Source organism: Anabrus simplex, chromosome 6 (genome assembly GCF_040414725.1).
Source record: "Anabrus simplex isolate iqAnaSimp1 chromosome 6, ASM4041472v1, whole genome shotgun sequence".
NCBI classification, from domain to species: Eukaryota; Metazoa; Arthropoda; class Insecta; order Orthoptera; family Tettigoniidae; genus Anabrus; species Anabrus simplex.
Window position 1 is genome coordinate 5,143,633 of NC_090270.1, and position 13,501 is coordinate 5,157,133.

The window sequence follows — 13,501 nt, forward strand, 5'->3', positions numbered from 1 at the left end:
AAAGGTATGTGCTGTGTTTGGCTGCAGTAACTATGAAGTAGAGAAGAATGCGCGGTCTTTCTTTCACCTCCCTCGTGACAAGAAAATGTAAGTAACATTGTGTTTGCATATATATTCTTCCAGTGACAAAGATACTTTTATAGTACTTCATAATCTTCTGACCTGCTCGACTGGCTTAAAATATAATACGCATATTTTATTGTACAGATGTGTGCAAATTATTATGGCAAAGACAAAAAAATATTTTATTTCAGTTTTTAAGTGACATAAAAGTTACAAAGTGAATCACAATTTCACTTCAATACTTGGTATGCATGCCTTTGACCTTTGAGTGTTTTCACTCTATCTGGCATGCTTTCTATCAATGTCTTGCACTGTTCTTTGATAGTTTCATCTTGATGCCATATTTTTGTGAGTGTCTCGACGAAATGTGCTTTAATGGTAATGGTTTCCTTTTTAATTTTCTTTTTCACTATAGCCCACAGATTTTCCAATGGGTTCATGTCAGGACTGTTGCCAGGCCAGTCAAGCATTTTAACACCATTTTCTTGTAGAAAGGATATCACTTTCTTTGCCTTATGGCATGGTGCACCGTCTTGCTTGAAAATGCACTCATTTGAGCCATACCAGTCCTTCATTTGAGGTAGTAGTCACTGTTCATGCCTCATTGTACAACCTTCCAGTTCCATGCCAAGAAAATACACTCCACACCATTACGGATGTTGGGTGTTTCACCGTTTGGTGGACGCACTCCTGGTGGAATTCTTTGTTTTTCCTCCTGCGGACATACTGGGCGGATTCTTCAGCGACACAGAAGACAGATTCATCACTGAAGCAAAAATAAAGTATTTAGGTCATACATTTACACATGACTATGTGGTAATAAATTGTGTGTAGGAACTGTTAATCTGGATAACTTTTTCCACTTCATTGTAAAAAAGTGGCACTACCGCACTGCAATGTTTGAAAACCATACAATTACAGAAATTGCTCAAGAATGGTATAAAATAATATTCCTGCCTTTTTCCTGTCTTCAACACTCCAATCTTTTAACGAATTTGCCCACTGAAGTCTCTTAGCTGCTATTGTTGGGGTGATCTTAGTTTTTCTTCTTGGTCTCCTTGCCTTTAAACCTGAAAGGCGAAGTTGTCTTCTGACTGTTGAAGGAGATATCTGTACCCCACACTCTTCCATCTTCACAGACAGATCCCTGTTAGTTGCTTTCTGGTTAGATATTGCAAGATTCTTGAGTTTCCTTTTGAATCTTGGTGTTAGTTTTGGCTTTCTGCCACATTTCCCAACACGACTTTGCTGGTATACACAACCACCGTCATCACTTTTCTTGATATTACTCACGGCCTCTTGAGAAATACAGAGTCTTTCAGCTATCTGCTGCTGTGTATAACACCCCTCTTGCAGTAAGGTCCTTGCAATACCTATTTTTCTTGGTGAGAGGTCCTTCTTACGCCCCATAACCTAAATATTTAGTACACTTCAAAGAATCCAGGTTCAAAATAAAATTGCTGCAAAAGAAATACCATAAACTAGAACAAAACAGTCTACCATAACTAAATAATATCATATTCTGCATACCACAACTCAAACTCAACAATAAAGGATCAGATACCTTCACAAACTTTATGTAAGCAACACACTGTAACATGGAAGCTCAAGAGATGAAGGTCAATAATTCCAGTTCAAGTCAGTGTTGCCACCATTTGCACCCAATATTGTTATAAAAAGTAGTATATTTGCTGCATAGTATCCCTGCATACATATTATGTGTCATGACTAATGTGTCAACCAAGAAATTGTGCTTAAGAGTTACTAGTGAGAAGAAACAGTAGACCAAAGTGTTTTACCATAATAATTTGCACACCTCTGTATAGTGCAGCAGTTAACCTTCAATACCGATGTGTTGTTGTAGGTGTGATCTGTGGGTTTTGAAATGTCACAGAAGTGATTTGGATAAGGTGTACAAGAAAGAGGGGACGTTACGCTTATATAAGAATTATAAGATCTGTTCAGATCATTTCCAGGCCAGCGACATTAAAAATCCTCGACTATACAGCTAAGGGTATGTTACATTTTTACTATAATTCTACGTAAATATTATTCAAAGCATCACTATTGACAACATTTTCATACTATTCTTTCTTTTATCCCTCTTCTCAGATTAAAGCCGGGATTTTATAGATTTTATTTCTGCTAGTAGGCTTCATGTTAAGAGGAAAATTGTCAAGCTTCTAAAAGTTAATTCATTGTACCATGTGTGTATGGAATGTGCCGAAATTTTTATTGACAAGTGTCTTAATGTGATGGTACAATGTTTTTTAAATGAGAAAAAAAATCTAACCGTTAAAGTTCAGGCATGAATGCTAAAGCAAAAAAAGTAATGCATAAATGAAAGATCAAGCCATTTCACAGCAGTCCACTTCACATCTTGTTTATGTGTCTAATTTCAGTCTATAAATAATAACTTTTTAAATAAGTCTTCATTCATTTATCCAAAATTGCTTTAGCAACTTTGAATTTAATATTTTAGCAACACTTTATTTCTAGAAGTAATATATTTATCCATTTTCGTATATCTATTTCCACTGATATTTGAATTTAGCGCGACTTTTCAGGTCAAGTCACTAGGAGCGCCACCGTCGAATTTTCTCCCATTTTAACAAGGCTAAATCCGTAAGTGTCGCGTATTGTCTCTACTGTATTTGGTGGCAGCAATGCTTAACTCTCGCTCCGCCTACCCCGCGACCACACAACTTCTCTCACTTGCTTCTTTTTCGAATGCCAAATGGAATAAGGAAGATACAGTTACAGGGAAAACGCACTGTCAAAAGCTATTTATCTAAGCCCATTGTGTATTGAGTTCATGACGACTGAACCCATATCAGGCAATTTAGCGCTTTTAACAGGACAGACTTGATATGACCCTCAAGGCTGACCAGCTTAGGTTATAGAGGAGTTTCCAAGATAGAGGGGAAATGAGACTCTACCTCAACTCCGTCCTGAAAAATTAAAAAAATGAGAAGAGCAAGATATGTTCATGTCTTTTTTTTTTAGTGTTGACTATTTCAATGAATGGGATCATGGATTCAGTGTGGCCTATGCACGGAGTTTGTGTGGGAGCAGCAAGAAAGCGTGATGTGTGTGTTTTAAAACAATGTAAACAGAAATGTGTTCAGTTGAATAGTGGGAAAAGAAACCGTCGTAACTGGCAAGAATATGATGTCCGGATTTAAGAGCATCTGTTCCTGTTATCGGATGTTTTTTAAAATATTCTTTTTTGTAAGTATTTAATATTATCTAAATGTTATTAAACCCACTAGTATCATTAAAGCGTGTTATACGAAACTGTATGTACGCATTTCAGTGGTAGAAATATTCACTGCTATGTGCTATATCCAAAACATTTTTATCGTCCGGATATGGGGCCTCCTACCAGGCAGGCAGCTCTGGTGCTAGTGAAGCCGCCGCCGCCATCTTACGTCACTACAGATTCACTGTGAACATGTTCTTTGCAGTTTTGTTTTATGTTGTTTTTATGTACATTTAACGTTCAATTTTCGGAAAACTGCTGTGTGGTAGAATGATGAATTTGGTCATGGTTTGTCCTATTCGCGAAGAAATAAGGAAGGAATATGAGTTTCAATACACCAGTAAGTGGAGTACTTCTGCTCGTGTACATTTGTTGGCTACTTATTAATGCAATTAAATGTATGATTAAAGATACGTAATTTACTTCCCTCCGGTGTGTATTGTTGGCGTTAGCCCCCTTGTAATGGAGTGCGGAATAATATCACTATAACATTTGGTTACAAGTTAAGTTTTTGTTTTGCTGGTGTTAGTAATTGAATAACAGAATGTCAAAATTACTGTTAAAATTATAGTGGAAAGATTGGTAAGCTTGCATCGATCGAAATAGTTTGTTAGGTTCAACCGAAATAAACGTAGAAACAGGGCTTACCCTGATGCCAGTCTAACCATGAAGGTCCTCGCTCCCACAGAAGGAGCAAGCAAAGATCCAGAAACAGGAAATGGTACAACCAATGAGAAAAGAGACCTCACCCACATTCACCAATCACATTAACTCTCATTTTCTCCAACCAATAGTCTTCGTTTACGCTTCCAGAGCTGCCGTGTACGTACACACAACAAGAAACAAAAATATTAAAATTCACAGATAAATGATAATTTAGATACAACACATAAAACAAATTTAAACAGAAATCTTCCAAGGCCAAACGCCCAAACAGAATAAAATCTTGTACAACAACAAAATATAATTTTAGAAACAAATCAAGAAATCTCAATCCATTTGCACTGCTGTCTTAATACTGCGACATAATCCACCTCACAAACTCGAACTACGCTCGAAAACTGACATGAAAATCTCCTATTAAATGGAGGATTTGCCACACGACACACAGTTTTCATGCCATTCACTGTAGGAACGTAAAAATGCATCCAATTCCCTTCTCTCGGTTATCGCTGATTTAGGTAGGTGTCGACACCGGCCGTATGTCAACACATCCAGTCCAACTACGGAACATTCCGTCAACTTCGATCCAGTATTGGACCGTTGCGACCAAACAGTGTAGTGCAGCATCCAGACGGACACAGTAGTGCAACACAACCAGATACGGGAAATAGAACAGACAAGGCCAGCGTCCAATAATTCTGAAGAGTTTTGATGAAGACAAACGATGATATTTAAGGTTGTGTCACAATAATTAAGCCATCATCACAAAACCGGTAGCTCAGTAAGCGCTCATTTGAGAGACTCCCTCCCACACTATGGATATCGGTAAACCCACGGCAACAACCGGTAGCTCAGTAAGCGCTCATTTGAGAGACTCCCTCCCACACTATGGGTATCGGTAAACCCACGGCAACAACCGGTAGCTCAGTAAGCGCTCATTTGAGAGACTCCCTCCCACACTATGGGTATCGGTAAACCCACGGCAATAACCGGTAGCGCAGTGAGCGCTCCATTGAGAGACTCTCTCCCACACTATGGATATCGGTAAACCCACGGCAATAACTGGTAGGTCAGTAAGAGCTCCATTGAGAGACTCTCTCCCACACTATGGATATCGGTAAACCCACGGGAACAATTGGTAGCTCAGTGAGCGCTCCATTGAGAGACTCTCTCCCACACTATGGATATCGGTAAACCCACGGGAACAATTGGTAGCTCAGTGAGCGCTCCATTGAGAGACTCTCTCCCACACTATGGATATCGGTAAACCCACGGGAACAATTGGTAGCTCAGTGAGCGCTCCATTGAGAGACTCTCTCCCACACTATGGATATCGGTAAACCCACGGGAACAATTGGTAGCTCAGTGAGCGCTCCATTGAGAGACTCCCTCCCACACTATGGATATCGGTAAACCCACGGCAATAACCGGTAGCGCAGTGAGCGCTCCATTGAGAGACTCTCTCCCACACTATGGATATCGGTAAACCCACGGCAATAACTGGTAGGTCAGTAAGAGCTCCATTGAGAGACTCTCTCCCACACTATGGATATCGGTAAACCCACGGGAACAATTGGTAGCTCAGTGAGCGCTCCATTGAGAGACTCTCTCCCACACTATGGATATCGGTAAACCCACGGGAACAATTGGTAGCTCAGTGAGCGCTCCATTGAGAGACTCTCTCCCACACTATGGATATCGGTAAACCCACGGGAACAATTGGTAGCTCAGTAAGCGCTCATTTGAGAGACTCCCTCCCACACTATGGATATCGGTAAACCCACGGGAACAATTGGTAGCTCAGTGAGCGCTCCATTGAGAGACTCCCTCCCACACTATGGATATCGGTAAACCCACGGCAATAACTGGTAGGACAGTAAGCGCTCCATTGAGAGACTCTCTCCCACACTATGGATATCGGTAAACCCACGGCAATAACCGGTAGCGCAGTGAGCGCTCCATTGAGAGACTTCCTCCCACACTATGGATATCGGTAAACCCACGGCAATAACTGGTAGGACAGTAAGCGCTCCATTGAGAGACTTCCTCCCACACTATGGATATCGGTAAACCCACGGCAATAACTGGTAGGACAGTAAGCGCTCCATTGAGAGACTCTCTCCCACACTATGGATATCGGTAAACCCACGGCAATAACTGGTAGGACAGTAAGCGCTCCATTGAGAGACTCTCTCCCACACTATGGATATCGGTAAACCCACGGCAATAACTGGTAGGACAGTAAGCGCTCCATTGAGAGACTTCCTCCCACACTATGGATATCGGTAAACCCACGGCAATAACTGGTAGGACAGTAAGCGCTCCATTGAGAGACTCTCTCCCACACTATGGATATCGGTAAACCCACGGCAATAACTGGTAGGTCAGTAAGCGCTCCATTGAGAGACTCTCTCCCACACTATGGATATCGGTAAACCCACGGGAACAATTGGTAGCTCAATGAGCGCTCCATTGAGAGACTCTCTCCCACACTATGGATATCGGTAAACCCACGGCAATAACTGGTAGGTCAGTAAGCGCTCCATTGAGAGACTTCCTCCCACACTATGGATATCGGTAAACCCACGGCAATAACTGGTAGGTCAGTAAGCGCTCCATTGAGAGACTTCCTCCCACACTATGGATATCGGTAAAACCACGACAAGCACTATGTTATTAATTTAGGAAAAGGACCAAAGCTAAAACATGAAAATCTACAGGAGTTTACCCCAGAACCTCAAAGTTACAGTTACAATTTCCTAATTCGTGACCATTAAAAACAAGCTAAGCTAATCATTACCCATCAACTATCGAAAATCCCAATTATAACGGCCCACAGAAGAACTTTCAATTATTGAGAGTTCGATTTACGAGGGTTTAAAGTATCGAATTGGAAAGAAAAATGTCGAAATAACGAGAGTTTATATAATAATAACTAATACTGTACATTCTAAACTACACAAGAAGAATTAAATTTTATTTTGAAAAATATTTTCCTGTTTCAGTGACCTCCGGCGTGCCTGCTCTGGTGTATGGAGTCGTTGCTCAGTGTGGACTTGCACATGATTGTCGAAAGTCAGGAAGAAGGCCAAACTGAATCTTCTATTCCTCTCTTCTGTTGTTGCAGCTCATTCCGTGACTGCTTGATGAATCCGCATTTCTTGAAGCAATTCGAAAACGTCTTTGGCGTGATATTGGTCCGTGCTCATCGCTGTAATGAACACGATCCCTTTCGAACGGTTATAAATTCCAAGTTTCACATTATCCAGTTGTAGTGGGTTATATTGCAGTTCTATGTCTTTGTCCAGGCTCAGTTGCCAGCCAAGGACCACGCCTTACTGTTACAGCGGTAAGACTGTTGAAACACGTAGGATTAACAGCTTTCCCTAAGAAAAGATGTCCTAATTTCTGACATCCGCCTATGTTCTCTGCAAGCCATCTTTGTTATGTTTGCTATGTTTCTTCCATGGTATTTTTCGCCTTAGAGTCAATTATTTGTCGGGGAGAAATTTGAAGAAAAAGTGCCAAGTCGTCAGTAATGATGTTTCCATAACTCTCACACTCCCCCCCCCCAAAGGTCCTTGAAAACGATCTCATGTCTTCTTTTAAGTTAGTGACCCACCCCTCAGTAGCGGTGAACCCTTCACTGCACCCTACACTGACGAGGGTCCGTTTGCTCGTCCCCAACGATGTATTTTGAGCAATGAGATCTTTCTGCTTCAGGACTGTCGGTAGCATGGATGACGGATTCCCGAAAGTGTTCGTTAAATGCCCCCTTTTTTTATTCCACTTTAATCGACAGAGCCTCCGTGCCTCAGGCGGCAGCGCGTCGGCGTCACACCGCTGGGTTCCGTGGTTCAAATCCCAGTCACTCAATGTGAGTTTTGTGCTGGACAAAGCGGAGGCCGGACAGGTTTTTCTCTGGGCACTCCGGTTTTCCCTGTCATATTTCATTCCAGCAACACTCTCCAATATCATTTTATTCCATCTATCATTTAATCATTGCCCCAGCGGAGTGCGACAAGTCTCGGCAGCCGGCACAATTCCTATCCTCGTCGCTAGATGGGGCATGATTCATCCATCCCTGACGCGGTCGAATGACTGGAAACAGGCTGTGGATTTTCATTTACTCGGCCTCAATAAGGTTTCATTTCTGGGACCAGGCGAGTTGGCCGTGCGGTTAGGGGCGCGCAGTTGTGAGCTTGCATCCGGGAGTAGTGGGTTCGGACCCCACTGTCGACAGCCCTGAATATGGTTTTCCGTGGTTTTCCTTTTACACACCAAGCAAATGAGGGACTGTACCTTATTTAAGGCCAGGGCCGCTTCCTTCCCACTCCTAGCCCTTTCCTATCCCATCTTCGCCATGAGACGTAAAGCAGATTGTTAACGTCAACCACTTGTCAACTAATGTTCGCCGGGTGAGCTGACAGTGGAATGAGGAAACAACTGATGGAGGTACCAATTACAAGTTTTAGGGTCAAACATGTCTTACTGATATGACAAATAAAATTCGTGTCATTGTGTTCACAAAAGCTAGAAGAGGTTTCAGGTTGTCTTAAGGAGGATCATGACTGAAGGTTTGGCCGTTTGCGTCCAAAAGAGGCATTTTCAAATTGTGTGCTTAAACATCTTGTATCTTCATGTATCGATACAGCCATTTTCAGTCTGCAAGTCTCTGTGACTTTACTATACGCTTCCACAATCCTCTATTTGTGACTAGTTCTGTGGTCTCATTTAGTTCTTTAACTCTTATCTTTAAATCGTTGGAAACTAAGTCGAACCATCGTCGTCTTGGTCTCCCTCTACTTCTCTTACCTTACATAACAGAGCCCATTATTCCCCAAGGTAACCCATCGTCCTCCATTCGCGTCACATGACCACACCATCGAAGCCGCTTTTATGCGTACAGCTCTATCCATCGAGTTATTTCTTAACTTAGCCTTTATCTCCTCATTCCGAGTACCCTCCTGCCATTGTTCCCACCTGCTTGTACCAACAATCATTCTTGCTACTTTCATGTCTGTTACTTCTAGCTTATGAATAAGATATCCTGAGTCCACCGAGCTTTCACTCCCGTAAAGCAAAGTCGGTATGAAAACAGATCAGTGTAGAGATAGTTTCGTCCGGGGGATGACTTATTTCTTACAGAATACTCCTGATTGCGAGCTCACTGCACCTTGAGTCAGTTCACCATCCTGAGAGAATACACATCCTAAATACCTGTTCCTGCTTTGTATTCCCAACCTGACATTCAATTATTGTAGCTTTATTCCCTGCTGACAACACTGAAGCGGCATAGGCTAGACTGCTTACCATATTTCTATCTAACTGCATCCCTACCTGCCATTTTATACCTTTCAGCAGATGATCCATGTAAACTACGAACAGCAAAGGTGAAAGATTACAGCCTTGTCTAACCCTGTAAGTACCCTGAACCAATTTTCACTGCAGCCCAATTGTCAACATTTCGGTACACTGCAATGTACAACTGTCTGTTCCACTCGTAGCTTAGTGCCGCATACTGAAGATCTTATCCTGACAGCCCCTCTGTGGTCTGAAACACCACTGGTTTTCATCCGACTTCCTCTCAACGACTGATCGCACCCTTCCTTGCAAGGTGTCTGCGAATACTACCTGGTATACTAACCAATGAGATACTCCGATAGTTGTTGCAATCCTTCCTGTTCCCTTGTTTATGGATAAGTGCAAGGTACCTTACCAACACTCCACGCCAATCTTACTTTCTACGATAACACTGCCTTCCCATTGTACTTCACCATTTCCTCTCGTATTTCATCTATTCCTGCTGCCTTATGACAATTGAGGTTATTTACCATCCTTTCCACTTCCTCAAGCGTAATTTCACCAACATCGTTTTCCTCCTCCCCATGAGTTGGGTTGTTCGCGACGTCATCAGGAAGATTTCCTTTAACGTTGAGAAGATTTTCAAATTATTCCTCCACCTGTCCAGTGATCTCCCTGAGTCTACTATGAGTTTACCTGATTTACTCAAAACACTATTCATTTCCTATTCCCCCTCCCTTATTAAGTTTCTTTATTACTGCCCAGAAAAGTTTCCCTGCTTCTGGACCTAGCCTTACCGGTTATTACCAAAATCTTCCCACGAGTTCTTTTCGGATTCAACAAATATTTGTTTCGCTCTGTTTCTTTGATCTACGTACAATTCTCTGTCTGCATCAGCCCTAGTTTGAAGCCATTTCTGATAAGCATTCCTTTTACGTTTACAGGCTGCTCTCACTACATCATTCCTCATGAGTTCGCTTTTTTCCATGTTTACACACAGAGTTGTCCCTAGCCATTCCGTTGCTGTTTCTACTCCAGCATATTCTCTTTCATGTCCTGACCCTTATCACTGCCCACCTTGCGGAACTTTTTATTAATTATATCCGTGTACTTCTGTCTGCTTTTCTCGTCCTGGAGATTTTCTACCCTTATTCGTCTGCAGACAGATTCCACTTTCTCTATCGTAGGCCTAAAGATACTTAGTTCGATAGTATAAAAGAAATCCCCGGAAAACTAACACATTCCTATCAAATTTCCTGAATTCAAAGTCTGTTATGATACAGTCTATTATGGATCTGGTGTCCCGACCCTCCCATGTGTAGCACGACACTCGGAAATGAGTAAATCAATTAGTGATGATGGTGATTGGTTTAGGTCTATTTATTTATATAATATAATAAAGGTTTTGTCTGTACATAGTTCAGAATTTAAAAATAATGCTATTTCTGTATCGGCCGTGTCTACAATGACAAGGAAATGAATCTTTTAATTTTCCATCATCTCTGTCTGTCTGTCTGTCTGTCTGTCTGTCTGTCTGTCTGTCTGTCTGTCTGTCTGTCTGTCTGTCTGTCTGTCTGTCTGTCTGTCTGTCTGTCTGTCTGTCTGTCTGTCTGTCTGTCTGTCTGTCTGTCTGTCTGTCTGTCTGTCTGTATGTATATATGTATGTATGCATGTATGTATGTACACTGACTAACAGAGCAAATGCAACACCAAGAAGGAGTGGTCAGAACTTTATGCCAATTGCAGGGTAGACTGACGTCACTGAGGTATGCTCATGATGTGAAATGCGCCGCTGTGCTGCGCACGTAGCGAACGATAAATGGGACAAGGCGTTGGCGAATGGCCCACTTCGTACCGTGATTTCTCAGCCGACAGTCATTGTAGAACGTGTTGTCGTGTGCCACAGGACACGTGTATAGCTAAGAATGCCAGGCCGCCGTCAACGGAGGCATTTCCAGCAGATAGACGACTTTATGAGGGGTATGGTGATCGGGCTGAGAAGGGCAGGTTGGTCGCTTCGTCTAATCGCAGCCGATACCCATAGGGATGTGTCCACGGTGTAGCGCCTGTGGCGAAGATGGTTGGCGCAGGGACATGTGGCACGTGCGAGGGGTCCAGGCGCAGCCCGAGTGATGTCAGCACGCGAGGATCGGCGCATCCGCCGCCAAGCGGTGGCAGCCCCGCACGCCACGTCAACCGCCATTCTTCAGCATGTGCAAGACACCCTGGCTGTTCCAATATCGACCAGAACAATTTCCCGTCGATTGGTTGAAGGAGGCCTGCACTCCCGGCGTCCGCTCAGAAGACTACCATTGACTCCACAGCATAGACGTGCACGCCTGGCATGGTGCCGGGCTAGAGCGACTTGGATGAGGGAATGGCGGAACGTCGTGTTCTCCGATGAGTCACGCTTCTGTTCTGTCAGTGATAGTCACCGCAGACGAGTGTGGCGTCGGCGTGGAGAAAGGTCAAATCCGGCAGTAACTGTGGAGCACCCTACCGCTAGACAACGCGGCATCATGGTTTGGGGCGCTATTGCGTATGATTCCACGTCACCTCTAGTGCGTATTCAAGGCACGTTAAATGCCCACCGCTACGTGCAGCATGTGCTGCGGCCGGTGGCACTCCCGTACCTTCAGGGGCTGCCCAATGCTCTGTTTCAGCAGGATAATGCCCGCCCACACACTGCTCGCATCTCCCAACAGGCTCTACGAGGTGTACAGATGCTTCCGTGGCCAGCGTACTCTCCGGATCTCTCACCAATCGAACACGTGTGGGATCTCATTGGACGCCGTTTGCAAACTCTGCCCCAGCCTCGTACGAACGACCAACTGTGGCAAATGGTGGACAGGGAATGGAGAACCTTCCCTCAGGACACCATCCGCACTCTTATTGACTCTGTACCTCGACGTGTTTCTGCGTGCATCGCCGCTCGCGGTGGTCCTACATCCTACGGAGTCGATGCCGTGCGCATTGTGTAACCTGCATATCGGTTTGAAATAAACATCAATTATTCGTCCGTGCCGTCTCTGTTTTTTCCCCAACTTTCATCCCTTTCGAACCACTCCTTCTTGGTGTTGCATTTGCTCTGTCAGTCAGTGTATGTATGTATGTATGTATGGCATCACGAGAAAATGGCTGAAGAGATTTGAATGAAAATCGATATATGAGGTCGAGGAATGAGCCACTATAACTTAGCATATAAATAATTTTATTCAAGCTAAGTGAAATGGTAGTGTAGGGGAAGGCAAAAATGCAATTCTACCGGGCGAGTTGGCCGTGGGGTTTGCGGCACGCAGCTGTGAGCTTGCATCCGGGAAATAGTGGACTCGAACCCCAATGTCGGCAGCCCCGCAGATGGTTTTCCGTGATTTCTCATTTGCACACGAAGCAAATGCTGGGGTAGTACCTAAATTATGGCCACGGCCGCTTCCTTCCCACTCCTAGACCGTACCTATACCATCGTCGCAATAAGACCTATCTGTGTCCGTGCGACGTAAAGCAAATTCTAAAAAATAATAAATCTCAAATATTTATGTTATTAGTGGTCCTATCGATAAATACTGCAGTTATACAGAATTACATATTCGATCTTTTTTGCCATGATTTTCGATTTTTGTTGCTAATTCCGTATCAACGCCGAGCCATCAGAAAATGGGTGAACAGACTTTGATGAAAATCGGTATGTAAAGTCTGGGAATAGGAACTACAGTCTAGGCCAGGGATGGCGAACCCTTTTCAACCAGTATGCCATTTTAAGTCTGTCTCAGCTGTCTAGTGAGCTACTTGGTATTTTCCTTTGTTACGGCTTCATGCCCACCTCCTCCTCATCCTTGCCACCGCCACCACCACCACTACCACCGACTTCCATCCCTAATTCCAAATTATGTTTCATGTGTTATTTCATGTAAAATAGGTAATACATTTGATTGCATGTTTCGTGGTCGTATTTTGCCCAAAACCGCAAAAATGCTTGGTAGCTATGTCATTCATGTTAGGTTCATAACTTGTCTTCAAAAACATGCGAGGAGCACTTAGATCTGAACCAAGACTCTTGACTTCACCACATTCACTGTAGAAACAGCTGCTCGCAGCCGTATGATGACCCGAACAAAGTAAGCGGCGGCTATAGCAAGTTTCTTCGTGGCCGAAAACATTTGTGGCATGTTGTTCCACTGTCCAAGTAATAAGTTCCCCGGCTTCTGGAGA

The 13,501-nt window shown here is 43.4% G+C and overlaps 1 protein-coding gene across 1 annotated transcript in view; it reads right to left on the reverse strand.

Moving 5' to 3' along the window:
- Positions 1–13,501, reverse strand: part of Gyc32E (Guanylyl cyclase at 32E) — a 533,171-nt gene that overhangs the window by 323,377 nt on the left and 196,293 nt on the right. The window lies entirely within an intron of this gene.